Source organism: Eurosta solidaginis, chromosome 3 (genome assembly GCF_040869045.1).
Source record: "Eurosta solidaginis isolate ZX-2024a chromosome 3, ASM4086904v1, whole genome shotgun sequence".
Classification (NCBI taxonomy): Eukaryota; Metazoa; Arthropoda; class Insecta; order Diptera; family Tephritidae; genus Eurosta; species Eurosta solidaginis.
In genome coordinates this window covers 219,310,984-219,330,299 of record NC_090321.1, presented here as the reverse complement: position 1 = coordinate 219,330,299, position 19,316 = coordinate 219,310,984, and the positions used below count along the sequence as shown (strand labels likewise).

Below are 19,316 nucleotides of genomic sequence, written 5' to 3'. Positions count from 1 at the left end.
TATAAAAAAGAAAAAATATAAAAAAATATAAAAAAGAAAAAATATAAAAAAGAAAAAATGTCAAATAGAAAAAAATGGAAAAGGGGGAAAAATAGAAAAAAGATAAAAGGGAGAAAATTTTATAAAAATTATAAAAAGAAAAAACTAAAAAAAAAAACCAATAAACAAAAAAGGAAAAAGTTAAAATAAATAATAAAATTAAAGGTAAGAAATAAAATGAAAAAACATAACAAAGAAATACAATAGAAAAATTAAAGAAAAATGTATTTATTTACAAAAAAAAAAAACAAATTAAATCAAGAAATAGGATACATTTTTTTTTATTTGTACGAAAGATTTGTTCCAATTTTTTCGTAAAAAAAGAAGTGGCATAAGAAACTACAGCGAAAATAAACTTAACAAAATAAACCAAATGCCGAGGAAAAACAACAAAACCAGGAACAAAAATTACAATAAAAAAAATAAAAACCAAACAAAAAATGTAAAAACCTAAAAATAAAATTATAAAATTTAAATTATTATATAATTGTATAAAGCAATATGAGCAAGTCTCGCAAATTAAATACAGATGATAAATTATATAATATTAAAAAACATCTAAAAATAAAAAAATAATAAAAAAAATTGTAAAAAATAATTTACAAAAAATAATTTAAAAAAAATAATACAAAAAAGGAATAATTAAAAAAGAAAATAATTTAAAAAATTAAAAAAAATAATAAATAAAAAAATAAAGAATTAAAAAAAGTGTATAAGAAAATTAAGAAAAAGTTTTTAGGAAAACTAAAAAAATGTTTAAGAAAATTAAAAAAATTAAGAAAAATTTTAAAAATAAAAAAATTAATTAATAAATAAAAAAAAAAAGTACAGTAAAATATATGTTACAAAAAACTTAAAATTTAAATATGAAAAATAAGCTTTAAGGTGTGATTTTATATCTTTATAAACAATTTAGAGGCAATGCAAAAAAAAAAGTAAAAAAAATATAAGAAATTTAAAAACAGCCTCAAAAAAAAAAAAACTAAAAAAAAGATTCAACAAAACAAAAAAAATAAATAATATTAAATGTACAATAAATATAAAAGAATTTAAAACAAAAAATGAAAAAAGAAAAATAGAAAATAATATATACATATAATATAAAAAATATATAATACTATATACATATAATATAAAAAATATATAATAAAAAAAGGTAAATAAAAAAAAAAATAAATAAATAAAATGAAGAAATCCACGCGTCGAAAAGCGTCGGAGAAAAAAGAAAAAGTAATGTTTTTGCTTTAAATTCAACAGTTGAACGACCAAATAAGCTCCAATAAATAAATCAACTCAACAATTCCCTTGGTCTAATGAATACAATAAAATAAAAAAATATAAAAAAAAAAATAAAAAATTACAAAAAGCTAAAAAACAAAGAAATTGAAACTAAAAATGAAAAAGAAAATAAAAAATTTAAATTTAAATACATATAACATGCTTTGAGATGTGATTTTGTATCCTTATAAAAAATTTAAAATTCCATTATAAAAAAAAAAAAAAAAATGTATTTAACATTTTAAGAGCCGTTTTCTCATGCGTAATTTAAAATTCATTTGCCCTACAAACACAAATTTCCTGCGTAAAAAATGATTTTATTGTGCGAAAAAACCTTAAAGTTTACATAGGAAATGGCCCTAAATGTAGTGTTATTCATTAAGGACAGAGACATCATAGTTAAAGCAACCGTAAGCCGCATTTAGAGATAGGGAAACGAGCTTTAAGCATTGTCTAATGCTTCGGATTTATAACTATTCTTTCTGGGACTAGTTTGATTTAAGTAACTGTAAACTAGTATTTTTTCTATGAGAGGTATACTTATTCATTGTTGGTTTTTAATATACACATACTTATGTATGCGTAATCAAGTGTTACTCTCTTCTCCTATTAACCAATGTTTTACACCACCGACATTTCTTCACTCTTATACCTATTGCCGACTAACGCCAGTCGTTCAAAGGAAACGATTGATGTTGCGCGCCGCATAGCCATATTCATAGAAATAGATCTACACTCGGTCTATCCACTCGTTATTGATACCGTGGAGAATTACGGCTTAAAAAGCGATATTTGCATATATTAACAAGTTAAATTAATATGTGAATAAAATTAATTGTGCGTTAAAGAGCGTAAAAAATTAAATAAATGTTTGTTAATTTTCGTGTTGTGCCAATTATGTGTGATTTTACCTGAAGTTAGAATTTAGAGGCGCGGAGTTATTTTATATTAACATATATTTAGACTTCACTTCGTATACTACAAATAGTACCTACGATATCTTTGTTGCTTTATTGCTATTTTTTATTGCTTTTTATGGGGTTTCTGCCTTATCGCAATTGCTTTGCTTGTACATGTGAGTAGTTAATGAAATATTTACCTAAGAGCGATTAAAATAAATATAAAAGCGAAACGACAAAAAACAACAAAATATGAAAAAATTGTTATCACAAATGTAAAAATTTTAAAAAAAGTTTACGTCCCAAACGAGTAACTTGAGAGAGGCCATATATGTCGATATATCTGCTCGCCACATCTTAATACGAATATTAACATTGCGATGTGCTTGTCTTTGTGGTTGTTTGGTTTTTGGTTAATTGAATTTATGCCTATAATATCGAGCGAAAATGGTGGTAAGATGGAAAGCGAAAAGGCGTAAAAATAGGAAATCTCCGTTTGGGCACACATCGCGAAAAGTGTTAAGTCGATTCGATAGTGGCGGCGGCGGTCTTCAGCTTTCAGTGTATAAAACGGTGGCGTAGTGAAGCGGTTCAATTGTCGTCGGTGCTGCTGGTTTCGATGACAGCTTTTCGTTGATAAAACACAGATGATAACGCTAGATTGTGTGCGCGGGTGAATGAAGAATATCTTTGATAAAAGTGAGATAGCAAAAGTTTATAAAAATGAATTTGAATCAACGTGAAATATAAAACAGTAAATTGAAATTTTAATTAACGTTGCTGGTTTCTCTCACCGCTAGACTTTCACATCCACACACCAGCTTCAATTTATGTTTTTACTGTTACTGTATTAAAAGTGTTATACATACATACAAAGTCTGCTCACTTTCTGTCAAGAATATTCATTGATTATTTTATAAATACACATTTTTTTACTCAACTTTTTAAAATAGCCACAGCAAAAATATGTAAAATACCTATGGTTAATGTCACACAATGGCATACACATGTGCATACGTACGAATGTACAGTTGTCCACAAAAATATAAGAACGCCTTATGTGTAAAGCTATAAAGCAAATATATTTTTCGATACCATTCTAAACATATTTGTAGCTGGCTCCAGCCAGTAACCAAGTTTGGGGAAAAATTGGCAATTTTGTTGCTAATTGGAAAAAAACTACAAAAAACATTTAAGATTGACATTATAACAAAAATTAAATACGAGTAACCAAAAACATTTAATAACAAAAAAGAAAAAAAAGTTAAGAACAAAAAGAAATTTAAATAACAACAAAACTGAATAAAACTAGTACAAAAAATTGACGGGATGAATAGCTGCTGTGCCTACATAAAATAAAGAACATAAAGAAAGGCATGGAATAAAAATTGATATTTGTTTATTATTAAATTAGATATTTGTTTATTATTAATTTGATAGGAAAATCAAATGACATGTCCTAATATTTACCAAAAGAAAATTATTTCGTATACAAATTTTTTTATATAAAATTGGATACTAAAATTTAAATTAAACAAAATGCAGCAAAATTTCCAATCAATTTACTAAATATGCAACAAAAAAATAAAAATTAAAAAAAAAGACTTTATACCGCTTACAAGTTTTACCTAAATTTAAAAGAAGGTGATAACATATAAAAAAGTTAGGAAATTAAAATAAAAAGAATTAAAATGAAAAAAAATGAAAAAAAAAAAATTTATAAAAATATCAAAAATTAAAAAAAAAAGTTCGTTAAAAAAATGTTTATGTTATTGTAAAAACTTGAAAATGTAAAAAAAAAAAAAAAAAAAATAGAAAAATCAAATGACATTTCCTGACGTTTACAAAGAGAAAATTATTTCGTATACAAAATTTTTTATATAAAATTTTATACTAAAATTTAAATTAAAGCAAATGCAGCAAAATTTCCGAACAAATTACTAAATATGCAAAAAAAAAACAAAAATTTGAAAAAAAGGCTTTATAACGCTTACAAGTTTTACCTAAATTTAAAAAAAGCTGATAACACATAAAAAAAAGTTAGGAAATTGAAATAAAAAGAATTAAAATGAAAAAATTAAAAAAAAAAATATTTATAAAAATATCAAAAATTAAAAAAAAAGTTCGTTAAAAAAATGTTTTTGTTATTGTAAAAACTTGGAAAATGTAAAAACAAAAAAAATAGAAAAATCAATTGACATTTCCTGACGTTTACAAAGAGAAAATTATTTCGTATACAAAATTTTTTATATAAAATTTTATACTAAAATTTAAATTAAAGCAATGGCAGCAAAATTTCCGAACAAATTACTAAATATGCAAAAAAAAAAAATTGAAGAAAGGGCTTTATAACGCTTACAAGTTTTACCTAAATTTAAAAAAAGCTGATAACATAAAAAAAAAAGGTAGGAAATTGAAATAAAAAGAATTAAAATGAAAAAATAAAAAAAGTATTTATAAAAAAATCAAAAATTCAAAAAAAATTTCGTTTAAAAAAATTATTTTTTTTTAAGTAAAAAATTGGAAAATGTTAAAAAAAAAAAATTATTTCAATAAATTATTCATACTACTCAGATTCTCTTATAAATTGCTGGTGTTTCCATTGCTTTCACAATGCTGTAAACGTGTGCGAAATAAGAATACTCGACAATATTACTACACAAAACGTTTGCCCAACAAACCGTTATCATTCTTTATTACTCCCAATGTGGTTGTTCGTGTTGGTTCATAAGCTCCTAAGCTCCACGTTTTTTCTACTCTTTTCTGATCAATTTTTTTTTAACAACGTTGTCCAATACTTTGAAATTACTGTCGGAAATTGAGTTGTGCCTACCATGATGAGGTTGGTTAATCATCACAATTGTTTTTTTTCTTGTAAAAAATCGAATATTATCAAACTACTATTGATGGCTGTTCGCATAGTGAAAGGCTGAGTACAAAGTGAATGAAAGAAAAAAGAACAGTAATTGAATACTGATTATGAAATTAAAGAGAAAAGTGCAATAGCAATGGCAAATATTTTGCATATTTAAAACACATTTATTTTTGTTTTATTAATTAATGCTTACCACTCATGAATATAGCTCAAAATTTTAATAATCACTGAATAACTGATAGGAATAAAAGGAGTTGTAAAGAAAGTTCAGTTTCAACACGATAATTTAAGGAAAAAAATGGTCAACGTTTGTATGAGTGAATTTTCAATAAATTAAACTTTTTTCTTTTATTTTTAAACCTTTCATGAAAATGAAATGGTATATTAATTTTGTCTCAAAGCTCAAAATTGTAAGTCCTTAAAAGAAAAGAGATAGACCCACCAATAAGTATACCGAAATGATCAGGAGGAAGAGCTGAGTTGATTTAGCCATGTCCGTCTGTCTGTCTGTTTGTATGTAAACTAGTCCCTAAATTTTTGAGATATCTTGACAAAATTTGAGGAGCGGGTATATTTAGGTGTCCGATTAGACATTTTTCGGAACCGGCCGGATCGGAACACTATAGCATATATCCCCTATACAATCGATTCTTCAGAAAAGAGGATTTTTGTCATATCCTCCACAATTTATCAGATTGAAGCTTCAAACTTCACCATATGCGTATATTGTACATATTGTTGTCGAAAAATGAATGAGATCGGTCGTATATACAGCATATATTCCCCACAATCGATTGTTCAGATAAGAAGCTTTTCGTAATTACTGCCCCATTTTAACAGCTAGAAGCTTAAAATTTCACCAAATGTTTGCGTATATTGTTGTCTGAAAAAATCACAGAGATCGGTGGTATATACATATAGTATATACCCCATATAAACAGTAATATCTGCCTTCTTTTTAACAGCTAGAGGCTTCAAATTTCATCAAATACTTACGTTATATATTTTTGAAAAAAGCGATTCATGGTTATAGTTTTTTCATCCAGACCACCAAAAACGTGAAACTTTACATCCTCATAAAAAGTACCTACCTATTTTTAAACGGTTTTTAAATGGTTTTATTTAGTTTGACTTGACAGGCCGCCCGGACGGCACGAATTTTGTAATTAAAATTTAAGTAACTTCCCGATTCGCTATGTACAAGCTTCAAACTTGGAATATAGTTCAGAACCCGATGACAATGCAATAATAAGACAAAAAACTTCCGATAGGTGGCGCATGGATCGAAGTATTTAAAAAAATCGTATTTGTGGTCCGACTTGGCTCATATTTGGAACACATCATACATAAAGGAATAGAAATCGCCGCTAGGTGGCACAAGGATCGAGATATTAAAAAAATGAAGTTGACTAGATTTTAATACTGTCACTTTGGCCGCCGCTTAAACCATTGCACACAATTAGGCAGGTCACAAGGTCTCCTATTTACCGTATGTGCTATGCTTTAATCAAACTTTATATTGGAAACCATGGAAACAACTAAAGCCTTAAAATTTTACACGAATACGACACTCTTGTGAATTGCCCAAATATTCGACAGAACATGTTATACTCCTATGTGGCATAAACCATTGAATTGAACTACATAAAGTTTGGTATGGTTCTCAGCTTTACAAACTAATTCTCGAAATAGCTGGGAGGTATGCTATTATTATACCTTTCATGAACATGAAATGGTATATTAACTTTGGCCCGATGTTTGTAACGTTGAAGAATAGAATATAGAAGATAGACTCACCATTAAGTATACCGAATTGATCAGGGCGACGAACTGAGTTGATATAGCCATGTCCGTCTGTCCGTCTGTCTGTTTGAACGCAAACTAGTCCCTCAAATTTTGAGATATCTCAATGAATTTGGCACAAGGATGTATTTTTGTATATATCCCATACAACCGCTCGTTCAGATAAGACGATTTTGGTAATTCCTGCCGCAATTTAGAATGTATAAACGTGAAACTCGCTGATATATATTCTAATATATCATAGAAGATATCCTGAAAAAATCACTTTGATCGGAGCTATATATTTTTATATCCCATACAACCGATTGTTCAGATAGAAAGATTTTTGGCCATTTCTCCCTTAATTTAGTAAGTATAAACGTGAAACTCGGTTATATATATTTTAATATATCATAGAAGATTTTCTGAAAAAATCAATTTGATCGGAGCTATATATAGTATATATCCCATACAACCGATTCTTCAGATAGAAAGATTTTTGGCAACTTCTCCCTTAATTTCCAATATAAAAACGTTAAACTTGGTGATATTTATTCTAATATATCATAGAAGATTTCCTGAAAAAATCACTTTGATCGGAGCTATATGTATATAGTATATACCCAGGGCCGTAGAGAGAAAATCCGGGCGCGGGACTAAACAATTTACGGGCCCCCTATAAAAAATCCACTAATACATTTGATTAACTTGAATTAATGCCGTCTCATTCATTAATAATTATTGATGGATTACTTAAAAAAAAATTGTTGCCACATCAACTTAATGATTTTTTGGACTAAGAGCTGACAATAAAATTAACACAGAATATTTACTATTTATACTATTTTATTGTAACGTAGAAATAAAATTATCTTTTAACAGCCACATATTCTTTCAAATAATCTGTTCTAGTTATTTGGTAACATTTTAATACATTTCTGATCAATTTAATGATGATTATATATTTTAATCATTCAATATAGAAAGTTCGGATATCAAAGTGGCTTTACTTGCTTTTTTCGCTCCAAATTTTTATAATAATATCAAAATTTAACTGTCTTGCCAAAACAGATTCAACACAAAGCGTGGCAAGTCATGAAACTCGCTCTTGAGATGAACACGATCTATGAAAGTTTTTGATTCTTGAAAGGACGCAGAAGGAACGTTCTGCACTAGCAACAGTGACAGGTATAGTGAAAAAGATACGTAAAGCAACACAAATGTTGGGGAAAATCGTATACAGATTTTGAACATATGTAGATGGCATTTAGCAATTCCAATGGTGACACACCTTTATCAAAATTTGCTTCGTAAATGTGTTTCAAGTGAATTATTCGCATTCAAAGCTTTGCGAAATGTCCGACTTGTATTTTTCGACAAATTTTGCTACGCTCGCCCGAACCGTAGTTTCATCCATGTCTTCAAATTGCTACAAAGAGGAAAACGTCTCGTTTAAATTTCTCATAGCTGCAAATCGGTCAGTAATGCCAGTGATTACCGAATCGACGATCACCAAGAATGTATTGTTTTTAAAATCAGACTGGATCATCCGTAATCATCTCATTTTGATTATCTTCAAAACGTCTTTTGGGTTTTCTCATTCGAATGTCCGGAAACTTTGGCGCGATGTTCAATTGAATAGCAACTGTTTTGCATTCGTTTAAAATTATTTCCCATTGGTTCCTGATCAACTTCAAATCAGGTAGTAAGGCACCTAGATGTCGGACCTCAACATCTATGGTGGTGTCTCTAGCTTGGAGGACCCCGTTTCTTTCATTAATGGTAGTCAGTATTTTGAACCAAATTGAGGACAGCAAAATAAATTCTAACTTGTTGATGTACTTGAGAATGCCGGTAACATCGCCATATGCTTGCGCAGTTAAATTTGGCTTTTGGCTGAAAGACTATGAAGAGAGCTCGGTACATTTTTTTGAGGATGTCCCAATTGCAGCCGTACAACATTCTGCAGCATCAAGGCACCATAAATTCAGACTGTGGGTTGCACAAGGCGAGTAATCAGCATTCTAGTTTTTGTCGAGAATGTGACGTAGTACTCCGTGGTAAGCTCCTTTCATATTGGCGCCGTTATCGTACCCTTGTGCACGACAATCTTTTAATGGGATTTCATGTTTACCTAGAGTATGGCAAATTAGATCAGCGATTTTCTGACCAGTTTTCTGGTTAAAATTCACGAAAACCAAAAACCGTTCTTGAATTGTAAAATTTGTTGCTTTCGAATTGAAATGGAGTTAGCGAAAAATGAACGTAGTCAACGTGACTAGCATCAGGCATAGCATCAACGATAATGGCAAAATACTTGGCATTATTGCCTTGATCTAATATAGTTTCCCTCGCGTGCTTTGCACAAATTTCTATAAACTCGTTCTGAATGTCTGGGGAAAGATAGTGAACTTGTAAACGTTTGTGCTGCTGTTGTGAAATCCTAACTTTCTCGAAATGATCTCTAAGAATCGGATCATAATGGCTTATGAGATTTTAGACTCCCAAAAAAGCTAGACATCTTTCACCCAAAAATAAAATAGTGTCCAAAATTCTATATAAAATTTCTTTCCAGTGGTGAGTTTCAGTGATTAGCTGTTCATTGATAAGTGTATCAATTGTAGCCTCGTTTTGATTTAGATTTTGTAAAGATCGCCATTGACTATAACATTTAATGTGATCTTGAGTATTTTCGTGTGATGGCAGTTTATCGTATAGCTTCTTCCATACCTGGAATTTCGAATATCCGCACAAAAAATTGTAGGTCGATTTAAACTATTGGTGCTTAACAGACGACATAGTAGGCAATAAAAAGCATTGCTACTGGCACTCCACACTAACCAGCCACGCTCCACTTTCTCTCCATTTGTCAAGAGTCTTTTTAACAACGAGGTAGGAAATGCCTCGTCATGACAATCACGTGGAAAAATAACAGGGTATTTTTGATGACCTCGTCGAATTATTTCGTTGACTTTTTCAGATCGCAAAAACTCATTATTCACGGAACCGATATCGAAGTCGTTTAAATAATCTGGACTTTGATACAGAGTTGGTGGTATTGTTGGAGACTTTTTATCAGTGTCACCACGAAAACTTTACGATTTCGGATTCATGTAAACATACATTTATGTTTGATGTTTTTATTGTCTCCTCAGGCCAAGGCAAAAAATCATTATCCATATTCGTTGCTTTTGAAATTCGGCTTAAAATTTGCACATGGAACAACTAAAGACTTATCTTGTTTTGTTGATTTTCCGACAGGGTGGATAAACGATGTATGTTGGAACGATTTTCCGTCATCCCTTGTCAAATTTGGTTTTGAGACAAACCGGTTTCGGCGTTGTGCCATCATCAGTGTCGATTTTCGTTCTGATCTGTTGTTTTCGTTTGTCCTGTATTTATAGATCGTAGAGTCATTTGACCTTATTTGTGGGTTTGTTGTTTTGGTGCGTTAATCGTTTTGTGTGTATTTGTTGTTGCGTGTTTGTCTGTTGTACCTGTGTGATTACTTTGCTTCTTGTAAACAAGTTTTAAAGGCTCGAATAGTGTGTCAGAAATTGTGTTTATCTGTTCGTTTATTATTCTACCGTCGAATGTTTTCTGTTTGTAGATTTCCATGTTTTTGAGTACGTTGATACGTCGGCCTTTACACAGTTAGGGTTCTTCACATACAAGCAAAAGGCCGACGTCTCAACGTACTCGAAAACATGGAAATCTACAAAAAAGCATCGTAAATACTAATATAGGTAAATTTATATACGAAATTTCAGGCAAATCGAATAGGACGTATGTAAATAGGTATGTGGGTATTATTAATTCTTGTCTTTATTTCGGCTTCGCATGCATATTTATCAGTTTTGCCACGTTGATGCGACTAAATCGAATATCACAATGAACTTTAGAGCTCTCAGCAACAGCTTTCATTTGATATCCATAATACACACACATTCTAGGGGTATCCGGGTCCATGTTTTGGCCTATATCTCGAGACCCTAGTCACTTAGCGGTGTAAAACTTACTCTGTATTATAGCACACATCAACAGCTTCAATTTGATATCCATATTGTATAAACACGTTCTAGGGTACCCGGGTCCACGTTTTGGGCTATATCTCGAGACTCTAGCCTCCCAGTTGTATGAAAATTATCCTGTACTATAGCACTCATCAACAGCTTTCATTTGATATCCATATTGTATAAACACATTCTAGGGGTACCCGGGTCCACGTTTTGATCTCAAGACCCTGGCACGTCGCGAAAAAAAGATAGACGTTGGCCGATTCTCAGACCTACCCAATATGCTCACAAAATTTCATGAGAATCGGTTCAGCCGTTTCGGAGGACTTAAGCCTCTAAAACCGTGACAGAAGAATTTTATATATTAGATTTATCTTAAAAATCGTTTAGGTATGTACATCTGTTTACTATATATTTCTTATCTTATACATCCGATTATTTGGAGATTACGAACGGGATAAGATTATTGTTCAGCCCCCTTCGAAAAGGTAACAAGTCTTCGGCACAGCCGAAGACAGTCCCGTCCTTACTTGTTTTTATTTTGCCGAAATCATATGACATCATGTGGCTCGCTACAGATAATTAAATTGTTCTCATTTCGTTTTGCTTTGCAATTTGTTTTGTGCTCTTTTGTCTATTTCTTTTTTATGGATTATATGTGCATATGAAAAATGAGTGACACATTGGCTACGTTATTATTTCCGGCTAAAAAGATTTTGCTAAGCACGTTTAATAACTGTCACCTGTTTTATGAATCAATATACGAAATACAGTATTACTCGAAATTTCATATTATGTACTGATAAGATATTGGATTTTAACTTTGCAGCCCAAACTGACAATTCTGCCCCTAGTAGCTGGTGCCATGACCATGCGAGCGCAGAACACGAACACAGAACCTGCTCAACCGTCTATTCTTGCAGTTCGTACTTCCTACAGCCTCTGTTACTCACGAGGTCTAACTTATAAGTATTTGACGCCAGAACACAGTGTCCAGTTAGTAAAACCATCAAAAGCCTTCTCTTTAAGGTATGAGCAACTTTGTGAGTATAAGATTTGCACATGATCTTGAAATTTTGGAGCCGTGCGCTTCTGTCCACGGCTTTCAATATATACACTTGACGCGACTGCTTTCTTCACGACTGAAGCCTGTAGGATTTACTTAGTTATGAATCGACACAGTAAACAGCAAAACCGAACCCGTTGATTTGGAACCATCGGTATACATATGTACAGCGTTCTGCCATTTTCATGCCCTGCGTCAACCCTTCGGTTCTATTAATGCTCCAAGATTTCTTTCGAAGCTCAGGCATGGGACCATATAGTCCGTTCACCCCATATTTATTGTTGCTATGTCCGGGGCCTTAATCCTTGTTGCAGTTGCTAGCGCAATATTTTTGGCCATTAGGCCTGCAGGTGGGGCATGCAGAATAGCATGCAATGGTGCTTTGGGTTTAGATTTGTGGCTCCGGTTACGCTGATCATTGATAAAAAGCATAACCCATCAACTTACTATCTAGTATGATATATATTTTGTGATGTATTTTTCTTATAGGGCCACCCCACCAAGCTCAGGCTTAGTCTAATTAGGGAACTTCTACACTTTTCTAGTAAATAATAATATAAAAAAAAAAATAAGTGTAAGGCTCGATAACCTCCGAAGAGTTCTGAGGCCGAGCTTCTCTTCCAATTTGCGTCGTGCTCCTCTTGAACAAATTGGCCGAACGGGACCTACATGTTTTATGCCGACTCCGAACGGAATCTGCAAGTCAGATGAGTTTTCACTGAGAGCTTTTCATGGCAGAAATACACCAGGAGCGCTTGCCAAACACTGCCGAGGGGCGACCCCGCTTAGAAAAACTTTCTTCTAATTGAAAAACCTTATTTCTAAAATTTTGATGTAAATAATATTAGATCGGTTTTTTCCACGTTGGCGGTTAACCCGACGTCAGACGCCCAGGCATGTCCATCCCGAAACTCGTGATCGAGGAGAAAGTATTGATTGACATCTGTCGCATATGATAACTGAAATGTACTTTGTCGAACCGCTTAAGCAATTGGTTGATGACCAGCGTCCACAGATTTGGTAATAATACTCTACCCTGGGGCGTTCCGCTGTTTATATCCTACACCATTGCAACGTGATCATTCTGCAGCTAACATGGATCTAATTTAACTAGTAGGCTTGTAGTCTTTCTTTTGCCGATGACTGGGTTTTCCCGCTTTCGGAACGCGTTCTACTCGAGCCTTTCTCCAAGATTGCGGGCCGTGGTTCTGTTTCAGCGTTTGGTAACCGGTCGCTTCCGGTTCGGAAATGTTTTCCCTTTTTTGAAATTTGAATTTTTAACGGTCTGTCCGTGGCATCCAATTCTACCGGATATTGTTTTTTGAATTATAGCGTTTTTAATAGGCTCCGCGCTTTTGACTGTTTGTTTTGAATAGGCATGAAGGACCTTTTTTCTGTTTATGGCGCAGGGCAGCAAGGTTGGCAAGAACCCCGCCCAGCCGACATGACTAGCCACAGTGCACCACGAAAACATGCCGACCACCTTCCTTGCTGCCCCATAGAAGATGCGATTCTATAACAGTTTTATGAGAAAGGTTCTTATAAGCCATTCTACAATCGTTCCACCTGCTGAAACATCGCAGGGAATATCCCATCTGGAACCGGCGTTTTTATCGCCCTTCAATTTCTCCTAATGGGAAGTGTGTGTTAAGTAGTGCTTCGAGGGACCACCGTGCTACCATTCCCCATCGTTATTTTTTATTAGTCCCTGGACTGTATCTGAAATGTTTCAGTGAAATCCTCTTCGATCTGTTGATTCACGTTTTTATATCCTCAATAGATCTCTATGTACCCCTCACTTTAAGCAACTTTTTCCAGATTAAAAATCTTCTTTACCTGCACTCTAAGAAGACTAAACTCCTTACTCCTCCACGGTGGCTTTGCTTGTCCCTTAAATCTTCTCAGATAACAAGCTCTGTTGTCCACAGTTGTAAGCGCCTTTGATACAAAGTTGTTTGTTGCACTCCTCCAACTCCTCTGCGGTGGTAAACTCTTTGGGTTACCACCGTCTTCGTGCTATATATTTCTCGAATTTGCACCAGTCCGTTGTCCTCGGGTTTCTAAAGGTTTTCCCCTTCTCTATCCTCTTTAGGGGGATGATGTAGCTTATATATGTATGCAAGATCTAAAACGGAAGGCTTGTCAAGAACCCGTATATATCACGCTCAGAACTCAATGTGATATTCAGCAGAATCTACTTAGCTTTTATGTTACTATTTTCGGTGTGTAACATAATCACGACTTAAAAAATCCAGAGCACATAATCTCGACACGACCACATTCCGTCCGCTTATAATCCCCTTAGGACCAAATGCTGACCATTCATAATACCGAAACGACCAAATCCCTACATAAACGTTTGACAAAAATCCCGATAACATGTAATTGGGAAATCACACAATATGTCATTAAAAATTCACATCTTTGTTATTACTCTATTATTTTAGACATATGTATCTGCACAACAACGCTTACCCGATCCAACACCGGCTACGCGACCTTCCTGCGTAAATTCTCCTGCATTGAGTGTTGTCGGGATTTGAAGTTTGCGGGATTGTGTCTAGTCGGGATAACATGTTGTCAGGAAATTGTCTTGTATGCATTTCGTTATGTCGGGGTTTTGGTATGTCTGGATTGTGGCTTGCCAGGATTTCTGAAAATTGTCGGGGCTTTTTATGTTTCATTTCTTTTTTATTCCCAAAATTTTTTGTTTGTATGCGTATTTTTACTGTAAGACCTTCTTTGAATTCAGCTCTTTTTGCTGACTTTACAAAAGCTACTAAATTCTTTCTTAATGAGTCGCTAATTAAATTTAATTGTCTCCACCTCTGTCTACTTACATATATACAGTTAGGTTCAAAAAAATAGCAGTAAGCACAAATATTTATTTTGGGTTTTCCATTTTCGAAAACTTTGACTTTTAGCAAATATTTTGCTGAATTTATTAAAGAAAACAACCACTCAAAGGACTTGGAGCTCACAGCACATATGTATATGAGGGTGGTTGTTATAAATCAAATAAAAGATTTTTTCCTCAGTCATCATTTACACACATACATACAATGCAAGGAAGAGATATTTCACACACACAGTTACACATTCAGACGCATATGGCTATGCGAGAGGCATGGACTACAGATATACTTGCAAATAACGAATTACCAAGTAGGAGATACAAGAGTTCTAGAGGGTGAAAAGTCTAGAACTTTGGAGAAATATGCGAACGAAGCAACGGAGAGTATCAAAGCAGCGCAAGCTGAAGTACTACTCCCAAAGTAATCTACATAAAGACCAGTTTGCAATACTGAATATTGGAGTGATTTATTCAATAGTTTAGCGATTCGAACGTTAGCAGAAAGTGCATAAATATCAGAAATCCCCAGAATTCGTTACAATATTATAGTTGGTGACATCGCAATTAAAATTTGTTTCCAATTGGACACAACTAGAGGGGAACGGAAGGTAATTTGAGCTTTACCCACTTCTATAACACGACTTAACCGCTTCTAAATAGGCTCAAAATTTGAATGTGATATCGCCAATTATTATAGTATTGTCGTTTTTGGGCATTACAAAACAAGAACTTAAATTTAAATCTCAACTTTGACCCCTTTGAAACAACATTTTGCCGTCTCCAATCGTGATAAAAATTATTATACGATATTTTTGATTTTGGTATTACCGTTGGAAACAGTGAAACTGTAGAAAATCTTTTGTTATATTTTTAAGAACCGCCCTAATGTATATGTAGTTGTACAAAAAATATAATTTGATTCTTCTTAATGTACAAAGTTGAAAGCTTACTTCGCCGCTATGATCTCTTGGGTTAATTAATTTAAACCAAAAAAAAAAATAATAACGCGAAAGAATAGCAAAAAAGAAAGAAAACTCAGCGAAAACTATAAGAGAAATTCGAAATATTTTAGAAAGTGAAATCAAAAGTAAAAGAATGTCAAAATACATACCATACATAAACAAAAGTTATAGAAAGTATGTTCATAAATAGAATGCGCAACTATATTCTATAATATAGTCATGACAGTAAAAGAATATGACAAAAAGTGAAAACCAATAAAATTTGCATATAATTAAAATTTTATTTTAGCGCCATGAATGATAAGCGAAAACACTGTTGTTGATCGCAAAAGGTTTCTAAACAATAACAATAAATTGTAGGAAGTTTTGTATGTACAGCTTGCGGACATAACAATATAATATCGCCTGCCGTAAGCAGCAGTAAAACAGTTACTGTCATAGAAAAAATATTTTTACCAAATCTTTTTAAAATTTATCACTTTTTATTCGGCTATGGTATGTAAAAACTCGGAAGATTTTTTAAATTTTCACGATTCCTCGAACACCCAGCAAAAAAATTTGTTCCTTCATTTTACATTGGTTTCTGAAGAATGTTTTTAGTTTCAAGAGTCTAGCTCTTGTAAGTGGACTTTCTAAATATCTCATATTATCATCGATAAAGCTTTTTTATCCTAGCTCTAGCTCTTGTAAGTGGACTTTCTAAATATCTCATATTATCATCGATAAAGCTTTTTTATCCTAAATATTACAACCTTATAGAGCTCAAATCATCGTTCAAAGTTTCAGATCTCTGAGTTAACGGGAAGTTTCTCAAAACTCGAAAGCAAAATTTCCAAGTTCGAACGTTTTTTTTTTAGAATTTTCACGATCCCTGGACTTATTAGCAAGTGTTTTCCCTCACGTCAAATTATCATCGGGTTCCCGATATGTGTTCACTATATCAAGACTCCAGCTCTCCGGGAAGTTATTGTGGCGAATGTTGACATCACTAGGCTAGTTAATAATCACGCAACAAAATGAAGCAGCCACTCTTATGTACAGTACACTCTTATGTACATTAAAGCTAGCCGAACTTATGAACAAGGCAAAGAAGAGATACCTCACACACACAGATGTAGTCATCAGCCGAAGTTGTTACTCACACATACACACGCATATATGTAGCTCAATTACCAAGCAGGAGATACAGCAGTTCTAGAAGGCGAAACGTATAGACTTTAGTAGAAATGTGCGAATGAAGCAACGGAGAGTATAAAAGCAGCGCAAGCTGAGGAATGATTAATCAGTTTTGACTTAAACACGCTATTGGTTGTGAAGTATAATTGTGAAGTGCTACTCCCAAAGTTATCTAAATAAAGACCGGTTTGAAATACTGAATATTGGAATGATTTATTCAACAGTTTAGCGATTCGAACATTAGCAGGAGGTTGCATAATAATCAGAAATCCCTAGAATTCGTTACATTATTCAAAAATGGATTGCAAGATTCTCCAATTTTATATGAAAATTGTCGGAAAAAATCCAACGAAACTAATATAAAATAAAATGAAAATAAAAAAATTATAAGCATTTGCTTTATATAAATGGACAAAAATCAGCAAAAAATATGTCCTTATATAAAAACATATTCTTGCTGAACTTTGATTTTAAAATTTTGACATAGAAATTGTAAAAATATTTATGAGAAATAAAAATATAAAAGTGGAGCACACATTACTTGGATTGGAAAGTTGGCAGAGAAGGAGTCAACTTATCAATATAGTTATAGTCAATTTATTGCGCTACACCTTTATATTTTTATCTCATAAATCATGTATATTATTTCTTATTGCTTTTTTATGTACGGGTCCCTTTTTCGCTCTTATTTGGAATCCAAATCTATAAATAAATTTTTGGTTGTAAAGATGGAGATTCGGGCTATTAACGAGCTTTGTGCAATTTTAGTCGTAGGGCTTTTGTTTAGCTATATTTTATTAAAATAATTTGTGAAAAATAAACGATTGTGAGCACACAAAGAAATCTATTTTTACTATGGCACTATTGTGAATATTTGCACTGCATTACCGGCAGTTGCTACAGATGCCAGATGGCAGCGCAAGCTGTAAGTTTTAATTGATTGATAGAGCAGCTGATTTATGTTGATATTTGATAAGAGCGAAAATGTGCACGGGTCCGGCTCGTATTTTTATAATTTCTATGTCAAAATTTTGAAATCAAAGTTCAGCAAGATTATGTATTTATATAAGGACATATTTTTCGCTGATAAAGGAAACGCTAATTTTTTTTTTTATTTTGTGCTAGTGCCTTATTTATTAAAAGATGAAAAACTTACTTTTATTAATTCAGAATGCATAAAATACTTGTATGTATACAATATAGTACATATCAGAAAAATACGTCAAGCTACATTAGTTTTTGAGCTACTTGAAAATTATTCATATATGCCAAGCTTGAATTGCTACAAGTGAGTATGTGGATGTATTTCCAAGATTGTAGCTCAGTGCGAAGCCTCATGGAAATTGATAGCAAGATTCCCCCGTTCCGTACGATTTTTCTTAATATCTCAATTCGTGCGCACCTATCGAAATTTTTTGTATTATGTTTTACGAGCCGGACCCGTGCGCATGCAATATAAAAGTTTCTTATCAAACATAAACAAAAACCAGCTGTTCTATCAATCAAGTAAAACTTACAGCTTGCGCTACCATCAGTAGTATGGTAGCAACTGTCGGTAATACAGTGCAAATATTCACAATAGTGACATAGTACAAATAGATTTCTTTGTGTGCTCACAATCGTTTATTTTTAACAAATTATTTTAATAAAATATAGCTAAACAAAAGCACTACGACCAAAATTGTCCAAAGATCGCTAATAGCCCGAATCTCCATCTTTACAACCAAAACTTTATTTATAGATTTGGATTCCTAATAAGAGCGAAAAAGGGACGCGTAAATAAAACCAGGAATTAGAAATAATATATATGATACTGTCATCAGCCTCTAGTCTTAAGTCTCTAGTTCATCTTGAAGTTACTCTTTATTAAACTCAGTTCACGTAATTATATGAACTCACTTTGTATTGGTATAAAAAATGGCCGAAATCCGCCTATGACCACTTTTTCGATATCGAAAATTACGAAAAATGAAAAAAAAATGACGTAATTCTATACCAAATACGAAAAAATGGATGAAACATGGTAATTGGATTGGTTTGCGCAAAATATAACTTTAGAAAAAAACTTTGTAAAATGGGTGTGGCACCTTCCATATTAAGTAAAATATAATGAAAAAGTTCTGCAGGGCGAGATCAAAAGCCCTTGGAATCTTGGCAGGAATGCTGTTCGTGGTATTACATATATAAATAAATTAGTGGTACTCGACAGATGATGGTCTGGGTCACCCTGTGCCACATTTTGGTCGATATCTCGAAAACGCCTTCACATATACAACTACCACCACTCCCTTTTAAAACCCTCATTAATACCTTTAATTTGATACCCATATTGTACAAACACATTCTAGAGTCACCCCTGGTCCACCTTT

At 32.6% G+C, this 19,316-nt stretch overlaps 1 protein-coding gene across 12 annotated transcripts in view; it reads left to right on the top strand.

Moving 5' to 3' along the window:
- The window catches only part of Pkn (serine/threonine-protein kinase N), a 278,814-nt gene that overhangs the window by 137,695 nt on the left and 121,803 nt on the right, over positions 1 to 19,316 (top strand). For 4 of the 12 annotated variants that reach the window (XM_067775173.1, XM_067775174.1, XM_067775170.1 and 1 more), the window contains exon 1: positions 1,052 to 2,970. The exons of 4 other annotated variants lie outside the window; for them this stretch is intronic. The gene's annotated coding sequence lies outside the window, so the exon portion shown is untranslated. Of the gene's footprint in view, positions 1 to 1,051; positions 2,971 to 19,316 lie in introns of those variants that run through there. 4 more of the 12 variants (XM_067775172.1, XM_067775180.1, XM_067775181.1 and 1 more) reach the window with 4 other exon arrangements.